The sequence below is a fragment of the Humulus lupulus genome, chromosome 3 (genome assembly GCF_963169125.1).
Source record: "Humulus lupulus chromosome 3, drHumLupu1.1, whole genome shotgun sequence".
Lineage (NCBI taxonomy): Eukaryota > Viridiplantae > Streptophyta > Magnoliopsida > Rosales > Cannabaceae > Humulus > Humulus lupulus.
In genome coordinates this window covers 174,819,047-174,828,745 of record NC_084795.1, presented here as the reverse complement: position 1 = coordinate 174,828,745, position 9,699 = coordinate 174,819,047, and the positions used below count along the sequence as shown (strand labels likewise).

Genomic DNA, 9,699 nt, shown 5'->3' with positions numbered 1-9,699 from the left:
TGAAGAGACTCGTTAGGGCATGTGGATTGTTGTTGCTTTTGAGGTAAGAAGAGGGGACACCTGCACACAGGGTGTATGCTTGACGTGCTTTATGGTAGTTATTGTATTTTATATGATATGTTTATGTTACTATATGATTTTTCTTGTGAATGAGTATGCTTAATGAGCTTATATGTAAATGTGATTATGTGTTGTGTATGTGAATGTAATAATTGCCTGACATGCTTACGTTTTAAAATGAAAGTCTATGTTACTAAATTTCATGCTTATGATATGTTGGAAATTTCATGATTAAGTTATACGCACTTTTCCAATTCAACTTGGGCTACGATCTTACATGATTTATGTTACATTATCTTTATTGTTATTGATTTAAGTCATTATTAATGTTACAGGGTTGGGTCCTACACAGCTCTTCTTGCTGGGCTTTGACTCATGGGTACTCTATGCTGCATGTAAAGGCAAAGATGTGGTTACTATGCAATAAGTGTGAAAGTTTTGGCAGAAGGTGTACATGTCAAGGATTTAACGACCATAAGGGATCAGCCCATTTTGGAAATTTACTAAGTATTTTTTTAATAATATTTTAGTTTTAAGGATTGGATTTTTAAGTTGTTTATTTTATTTTATTAATAAAAACTACGAAACTTTGGAGTTTCATTCTTTTAACCTGGATTTGTATTTACAATCGATTTCTACAAATAAAAGAGTAGTTTTATTTTAAACGTCAATGATGAATATTGTCAAATTAATGCTTTAGGAAATTAGGGCATTACAACCTTGCAGAATGCTTTGTTATACTTTGAAAATGAAAATTGAGACTCATCCCACAAAATTTATCCTTCAGGGTATCTTCGGGAAAGTTACTAGGATTTATAATGAATGCTTGAGGAATCGAGGCAAATCCAGATAAGATCAAAGCCTTGATCAATATGCCATCACCTTGAAAGCGTAAAGAAGTACACAACCTAACTGGATGAATTGTGTCTTTAAGTAAGTACATCTCAAAATCCACACATACGTGCCTACAATTATTTCATCTTTTGAGAGGGGGAAAGAAGTTCGAGTCGTTAGACAAGTGCGAGCTCGCCTTTCAGGCTCTCAAAAGTCACCTAGCTGAGCCACCAATATTATCCATACCAGTCATGGGGGACATATTGTACTTATTCCTCGCTTCAATAGAGCATGCAATAAGTGCAGCGCTTGTTCAGGAGGATACGAAAGTACAAAGACCAGTCTATTACGTTAGCAAAAGATTACTGGGAGCTGAATCAAGATTTCCACTGATGGAAAAACTAGCATTATGCCTAGTACATACGTATCAAAAACTTAAGCCTTACTTCAAAGTACACCTTATACATGTGTTTAGTGATTAGCCATTAAGATAGGTATTAGCGAAACCTAAAGCATCCCAAAGACTATTGAAGTGGATAGTTGAACTCGGACAGTTTGAGATCACATATCATTCGAGAACAACAATAAAAGGTCAGGCCTTAGCATGATTTGTAGTTTAATGTACTGGAATAACCAATAAAGAAGTCATAACCCTAGCTCGTGAGTTGTGGAGACTTTATGTCGATGGATCCTTTAACGAGAACGGATCGGGGGCAGACATTATCCTAATAACCCCATCAGGAAAAAAGTTTCACTCAACCTTAAGATTTGGGTTCGAGGATTCAAATAACACGGTTGAATATGAAGCACTATTAGAAGGGCTCCAAGTATCTTCTAACCTTAAAGCTTAGGCCATACACTCCTATAGTGACTCTCAGTTGGTAGTGAATCAAGCTCTAGGAGAGTATTGTGCCCTAGCTCCACTTGAGACAAACCGGGAAGTTGACACACTCAATGTGGTACCAGTTGGTGGAAGCATTCACCATTATCCATAATTATGGGATGAAGCTAAATGCCAAGAAGTGAACTTTTGGCGTGGCATCCAAGAAGTTTCTAAGCTTCATAGTATGCTTGAGAGGGATAAAAGTTAATCTGGATAAGATCAGAGCTTTGATCGACATGCCATCACCACATAAATACATTTAAGCCTAACGGGAATAATAACATCTTTGAGCTGCTTTGTGTCACAGTCTACAGACATGTGCATCCCATTTTTAAACATACTTCGCGCAAACCAGATGTTCCAATGGACAATCGAGTGTGAAGAGGATTTCCAAAAATTGAAGGAGCATTTGGCACAAGCACCAATATTGTCAAAGCCGGTGGATGGGGAGCCACTGTACCTATATTTGTCCGTGTAAGAACATGCTATAAGCACCGCCTTAGTGAGAGAAGAAGGAAGGATCCAACTCCCGGTCTATTACGTAAGCAAAAGGTTGCTGGGCGCAGAGTCTAGTTACCCTATGATAGAGAAACTGACATTTTGCGTACAGACCGCCTGCAGGAAGTTAAGACCTTACTTTCATGCTCATGCCATCAAGGTACTAACGAACCATCCTCTGTGACAAGTATTACAAAACCAGAATCTACATCAACGGATAGGCCCTGGTCGACTTCATCGTAGAATTTACCGAGATTGCTGAGGAAGAAGAGTCAATCGTCCCTGTAATGTCATTTTGGAAGATCTATGTTGATGGAGCCTCCAATGAGAACGAGACTAGGGCAGGAATCATCCTAATATCTCCCCAAGGTCACCAATTGCAAAGAACCCTACACTTCCAGTTTGAAGTGTCAAATAATGAGGCTGAGCACGAGGCCATGTTGGCTAGATTATGTTTAGCTCGGGAAATGGGGGCAGAGAACATTGAAGTCCACATTGATTCCCAGTTTGTGGGAAGACAGATCTCGGGAGAATACCAAACGCAGGGGGAGAAGATGGCTGCATACACTACAAGAAAATACTTTCAATAAGACCGAAAAATTATTATCAAATATATACCATAACACTTTTTGATGTGTTAAGGAAAGCGATGTTATAGTAGGTCGAAGCACTTTGCATAACACTTTTCCATAGTTATAGACATGTGTTATGGTATAGCCTACAATAACACTTTTATTTTGTTATTAAAATTGTTAGATAAGTATTTCATTATGCTATTTATAAATAGATTATATAACACACCTTTTGCATTATAGAAAATAGTTTGCATAATATAATTTTATGCTTATAAACCAGTGTTATTGTAAAAGATACAATAACACATTTTTTGTATTATTCTAATATTTGGATAAGCTTGAATTATTATTATATAAACTTGTACATGATAATTATTTTTTATTGCTTTAATTCAAACCCGCTTCATTTAATATACTTAAGACACCCTTAACATTGTACAAATATATTTTTGAGTACCAATTATATGGTTCATAACACATATAACCAAATAATTGTGTCAAAATACATTCAAGATTATCTAAAAAACATTCCAAAAGTCTTAAGATATTCAACATTGTCTAATTAACTTAAACAAAACATTCTCACAATAGTCAACAAAATAGTCTTAAACAATTGCATATTCAAAAGTAAAGGTCAGAATTCATGATCTTCCAAATGTCAGCACACCAAAGCCTTCCAAATCATATTTTCTTTTGCACTTCACTTGTTGAATTTGGTAACTAAAACATAAAAGAAAAACTAATGAGGTCATGAAATATCATATCATTCTTCTAAAATAGTCAATAATATCATGACACATAACAAAATTTACAATAATTGAGTTTGAATAATAAACAAGTTATTATATTACACACATTACTACAACTATCTATACTCAAGTGACCTTAGAACTTTAATTAAATGGTGCATAATATTAATTCAAATTGGCCACATTATCATTTTGTCTTTCTCATCTTCCCTATCAAATCAATCAAATAATACTATCATGATCTTCGATTGCATATCGGTTAATGTTGAACAAGTATTTGTATAATCAAATAACCAAATAAATACCTCTTGGAATAACCTTTTGAGAAGGCCATGCAATTGTTGAACCAACAACTTCTCGTATAGTATGCATCGCATAGTTAGGACGAAATAAAAAAGCACCGGGCATAACAACAACATTATTCTTCTTATCAACAAAAATAAAAGATTACTTGTTTTTTTATATCTTAACATTATCATTGTATTTTTTTTAGTCCACATACTTTTGCCGTTGGCTGTCCCTTTTTTGTACTTGCTTGTCTAGTTGTCTTCAATCAAAGAGAAATTATGATTACCTTTAATAAAATTTATAATTTAATTAATTCCATTTTATTGTTCTATATGTGGATGTAATTGCTGAAAGAGTTTGAGTTGCTGTAAGATTGATAGCGGATGCTGACTTTGCTGATTATGTAGAGTTACAGTCAGAGGTACCCTGCTGCTATATATGGTGTTTTTGGTAATAGTTGTCAACCATCTGCAGACACTATTTTTTGATGCTTGTTGTAACTAGATTAGATTCTTTTTCTTTTGTTATCAGCTTAAAAGGTTGAAATTAGACTTTGATACATTCAAGTTTGATGAGGTGCTAACTTAGTTTGCATCACAAAAATGTGTTTATGAAGTTGTGAAAAAACTTGTTGTGGAGGTGCATCTACATCAATTTTTTTTTCATTATTAGTGTTGTACTTATGCATAGCACTTTTATAATACAAACTATATTTTTTTTAGATATTTCATTAAGTAACATGGAACTTTGCAATTCTCTTCTCCCAGAGTGTCCTAGATGGTTATAATGGGACAATCATGGCATATAGCCAGACTGGTACAAGTAAAACATATACTCTTGGAAGACTTGGAGAAGAAGGCACAGCTGCTCGTGGTATAATGGTGCGTGCAATGGAGGACATTTTAGGAGATATTTCTCTAGAGACTGATTCTGTGTCAGTTTCATATTTGTAGGTTGTTATATTTTAAGGCAATTTCTTTTATTTTTTTATACATAGTCATAATCTTATGTATATTCCTTGTCAGATATTTGATTTCATAAACAATCAAAGTTGTTTTGTGCTTTGATTAATTTGTAATATTTTCCAAATGGTCCTAGTTTTTTTTCTTTCCATCTATGCTTGCAGCTTTATATGGAAACTATACAGGACCTTCTTGATCCTGTAAATGATAACATTTCCATAGTGGAAGACCCCAAAACTGGAGATGAAACTCTACTAGAGGCTACAATAATTGAAATTTGGGACCATATGAGTTTTGTGGAACTATTAAGACTTGGAGAGGCTCATCGTTTTGCTACAAATACAAATTTGAAAACATAATCTTCTCGTAGTCATGGTATTTTGATGGTAATACTTAATGTGTAATTCTTGGTACTTCAATGGTTCTGAATTTTAAAAGTTTTAAATTGTTTAAGGTGGAGCATTAACAATCGCATAAACTGCTACATGTAAATGTGAAGAGGCATGTGAAAGGAAGAGATTCAACTCTTGTGAATGAAAATGGTAACATCTCCCACATAAGTAAAACTCTAAAGGCTATCCTTTAGTTCGATCTAGCTGGTTCAGAGCGTATTGATAAGTTAGGTATGAGTGTTTGAATTTCTTATTACAAAATGAGTCTTTTTTTTTATTGCTTTATTGACTGGCATTTATTCATAGGAACAACGTACATTTAGCAACATTTATACCAATTGTCAGCAACATTTAGCAACAATGCGGCATATGCTTTAAACTGAGGCAGTTTTTTCTCCACATTTTATACCAACTTAAAGAGGAATTTGATCACAAATATTTATCCACAAGGCTAGATATACAATTAGATAAACTTATTATGGAAAATGAAAGGCAGCAGAAAGCATTTAAGGATGAAATTGAGAGAGTAATCATAGAGGTACAAAATCATATTTCTGAGACTGAAAGTAGTTATGCAGAAGCCTTGGAGGTAAATATTTGTGTTAATATTATCCAGAAGCATCATGTTCCTTTGAAAATTTTGTCATGTTTATTTGTCTCTTCAAGTGTGTTCCTTCATGTGTTAAATTTTCTTAAAAGATAATTGGTCTTAACAGCTTTTCATTTTATTATTTTTTATAAGTAAGAAAAGTAGCTCAGGTCTCCTCGTTTTTTTTTAATACATGAACTTCTGATCTGATAAGTGCCTATAGTTGTTGTAATTGTTGTAATCCTCATTTTTTGTATTTGTAGAAGGAGAGATTAAAGTATCAGAAAGATTACATGGAATCCATAAAGAAGCTTGAAGAGCAATTGATGATGAATCAGTGAAACCATGGCAGTGACAAAATCGCAAATGGAGCGAAAGATAATGGCACTGATGTGACATCTAACAAAGAGGTAATTATATCAGATGAGAAAAAAAGCTTCCTATATAATTGTTTCTGAATGACACCTCTATTATCATCACAGAAGTTGGAAAAATAAAGCATCAAATCAAACAACACATTTTGCTTATTTTGTACTCTGATCCACCATAAAGCGTGTTTGGCAGCACTGATGTCTCTAAGGATGTAATAATTATACATGGCTAATTCAACTAGAACAAAAACAAACACTAAAATAAATGGTGAGAATTTATTAAATATAAAGTATTCACTATTGATTTTGATCATCTCAATATCTCAATCATTAAATAATTGGCTTATATAGTGATGAATATGTTGCTTTATTACAACGTCTTTGTAATGACCCACTAATCTAGACTCTTGGACCATTATCGAACTATACATACAAATTCTTACTAAAACATACATTTGCGAAAATACCATAATTTATTATAAACTTGTAGAAACAAAGGTTACTTTCATAAAATTAAGTAGGATATGGGTACCCATTGTCTTTAAAACAAAAATAACTTAAAGTGAAAAGAGTTACATAGAAAATGCGGAAAATACATGTAAAACCATAAAAAAGGTAAAATGAGACTACATCCTCGAATCGAATAACGCTCGGCCCCTTGACTCCATTCACCATCGATACACATCCTCTAAGCGTCACGAATCTTACCGCCTCTAAAACTTATTTTCCTGCACATAAAACAGAAAGGAATGAGCCTAATGCCTAGCAAGGAAAATCTAACACATAGTCATACACATAAATTTCATAATAAACGTATAGACATATCATAACACTTAATACATACACTTATTATAATGGCCATTATTACTTGGGGTCCCATAGACTAAACAAGCTTATGCCCATGAGATTAGTGGGGTCCTACTAGCTAAGTAGGCATATGCCCATAATCTTTTTGGGGTCTTGTTAGTCAAATAGGGCATAAGCCCAAGCCTACAAACATACATATTCATAACATATTCATAACATATCATATTTCATAACATAACACATAAGATAACATAAGCAATGAACATATAGATTCTATCCTATTTTCCTTACCAAAGTTACCGAGATATGTGGACTGAGTTGGGACCTTTTGGAACACTCCTAATAACCATTAGAAAGAGTGAGTCTAAAGAAGAAAGGAGATGAAATGAAAGGGATGGAAAGACTAAACCATTTGAGAAACATGCTTACCAAAACTTATGTGCTCAAGAACTTAGATTCCCTAACCAAAATGAAGATTAAGGTTAGAGATTGAGTAGAAGACTATGAGAAAGAAAATAACATAATACAGAAATGAACTAGAGTTTTGGTTACCTCAAAGACTTGAAAGACCAATCTACACCTCAACCGAAATACTATAGAACCTCACTTCCCAAAGTGTTTGATAAGCTTATAATGTTTAAGCTTATGATTTTCCCAAACCATGTGTTTACACTCTCACACTCACTTAACACTAGCAGCTTCTGAACTTAGAGCAAAAGGTGAATAATGGCTGGGTACAAGGTCCTATTTATAGAGTTTGGGAATGAAAGTATCTTGATTTTACTTGAATAAAAATAATGGCTTTTTAGGTGAAGATCATTTGAATAATCGTTCAGCAGAGGCTGAAGACTCGTTCAAAAGATGCTGGACTTATGGAGGAGTTTGAATGGCTGAAAGGAAAAGAATTCAAAAGTGTTTGAATTTATGCTGGAGGAGGCGATATATCGCCCCCTGTAGGCGATATATCGCCTGGGCCAGTATGCCCGAGGCGACCGTGCATCGTCTCGTGTTTTCCGTATCTACGTGCTGCGATATATCACCCCCTATAGCTGCGATATATCAGCACACGCTGAATATTTAAACACGAAATTACACATTTTTAGCTAAGTTTGAATGGAGTAAACAACCTTGACTAAGCCTTCAACGTATTCAAAGCTGCTGACTGACCCTATAACATTCAAACTTTACCCTTATTTAATTTAATCCTCAAAAATACTTAATCCTTAATTACCATTCATAACATGTGCTTAAAATCCTATTGGTTGATATCTAAACCTTATAGTATAATAAATATAATCCTTAATATCAGTCATATTAATCAACCTTATGTTAAAATTAATATTCTTAAACTATAGGTTAAACTTAGAAAATCTATAAGTACTACTATGAGTGTCCAAACAATTCCTGGTCTGAACCAAAAATCCACAGTAACAAAGATAATACTATACATACTATAATACAACTAAATAATTAGCTAAATAATTTTTCTGCTATAGAGGAAGTTGTTGAACTCAAAAAAATGCTTCAGAAAGAAAATCTTCTAAGGAAGAATGCTGAAGATGAAATTAATATTCTAAAATATCGACTTTCTCAATGGATAAGGTCAGAGGTATGTTTCTTCCTCTCTTCTTATAACTCTAATTCGTTGATGCCTTTATGGTATAAGTTATTTCAAGTTACTCTCCTTAATATTCTACTAATCTCAAGACCATGATATACACAAATGAAACCCAAACTTGATATTCATATCCAAACCTCTTTTCTACTTAAGTCATCTAGCTGACTATTTTTCTTCGAGACCTTAATCCTTTTCTTCTTGAAAATGATCTCATTTCCTTGCCAGATAATTTCAGCAGGCCCTTCTTCATATTCCCCTTCATCACTCTCATTACCCTCATTTCCATAAAATGCATATTATTTTTGCACACACAATAATCTATACTAAAAAATAATATATGGTTGTTATGTATCTTCAACACATAAAATCATAAGCTAAGGTTCGCAAATTAAATTCTAGGATAGCCAAATAATTTACAAAAAATTATTCCAATGCTATAGAAATAATGGTCTACTCTAACATTTACAATCCTTATCTCTTAAAGAATATGCCAAATTAAGAAAGGATACAGGGTTGAGAATCAATAGAATCATTCCATCAAGTAGTTTTATGCATTATTTGAGAAAAGCTTAGTAATATATTCATAAAAAAATACTGTCTTAAGGAGTCAGACTAATTTTTTTACAGATAAATCGATACAAACATAGCATATCAAATAAATCCAAATAACATTATCTTTCTAATCCACGTAAGTAATTTATCTCTCACTTCCAAAACATAAACATTGAAACTGATAGTCAATGCAATGAAACAAAAAACAAATTAAAATTAACACTATCTCTATCATTATGTCACAGAATGTATACATACATGCCTACATACTTGTTTTATATATATATATACACTTATATACATAGACAGAGAAAAAAGAAATTAAGAAATATCATACCATTTAAGAGAGGCTTCTTTTTGGTAAAACTATTTGTATCCTGAGCATATCCTGTAGCCCACAGACGAAACGTGGCTCCTCCTCTTGTAGCATATCCTGATCATGTTGTAGAAATATTAGACATCTTTCAAATAAGACATATACTGTACTTCCTCCTGACTTGCAATATAATTTCTTGAAGTAT

The 9,699-nt window shown here is 33.3% G+C and overlaps 1 pseudogene; it reads left to right on the top strand.

Annotated features, from left to right (window-relative positions):
- Positions 1–2,093: 2,093 nt before the first annotated feature.
- LOC133825227 (kinesin-like protein KIN-UA) lies at positions 2,094–8,914 on the top strand (annotated as a pseudogene).
- Positions 8,915–9,699: the final 785 nt, after the last annotated feature.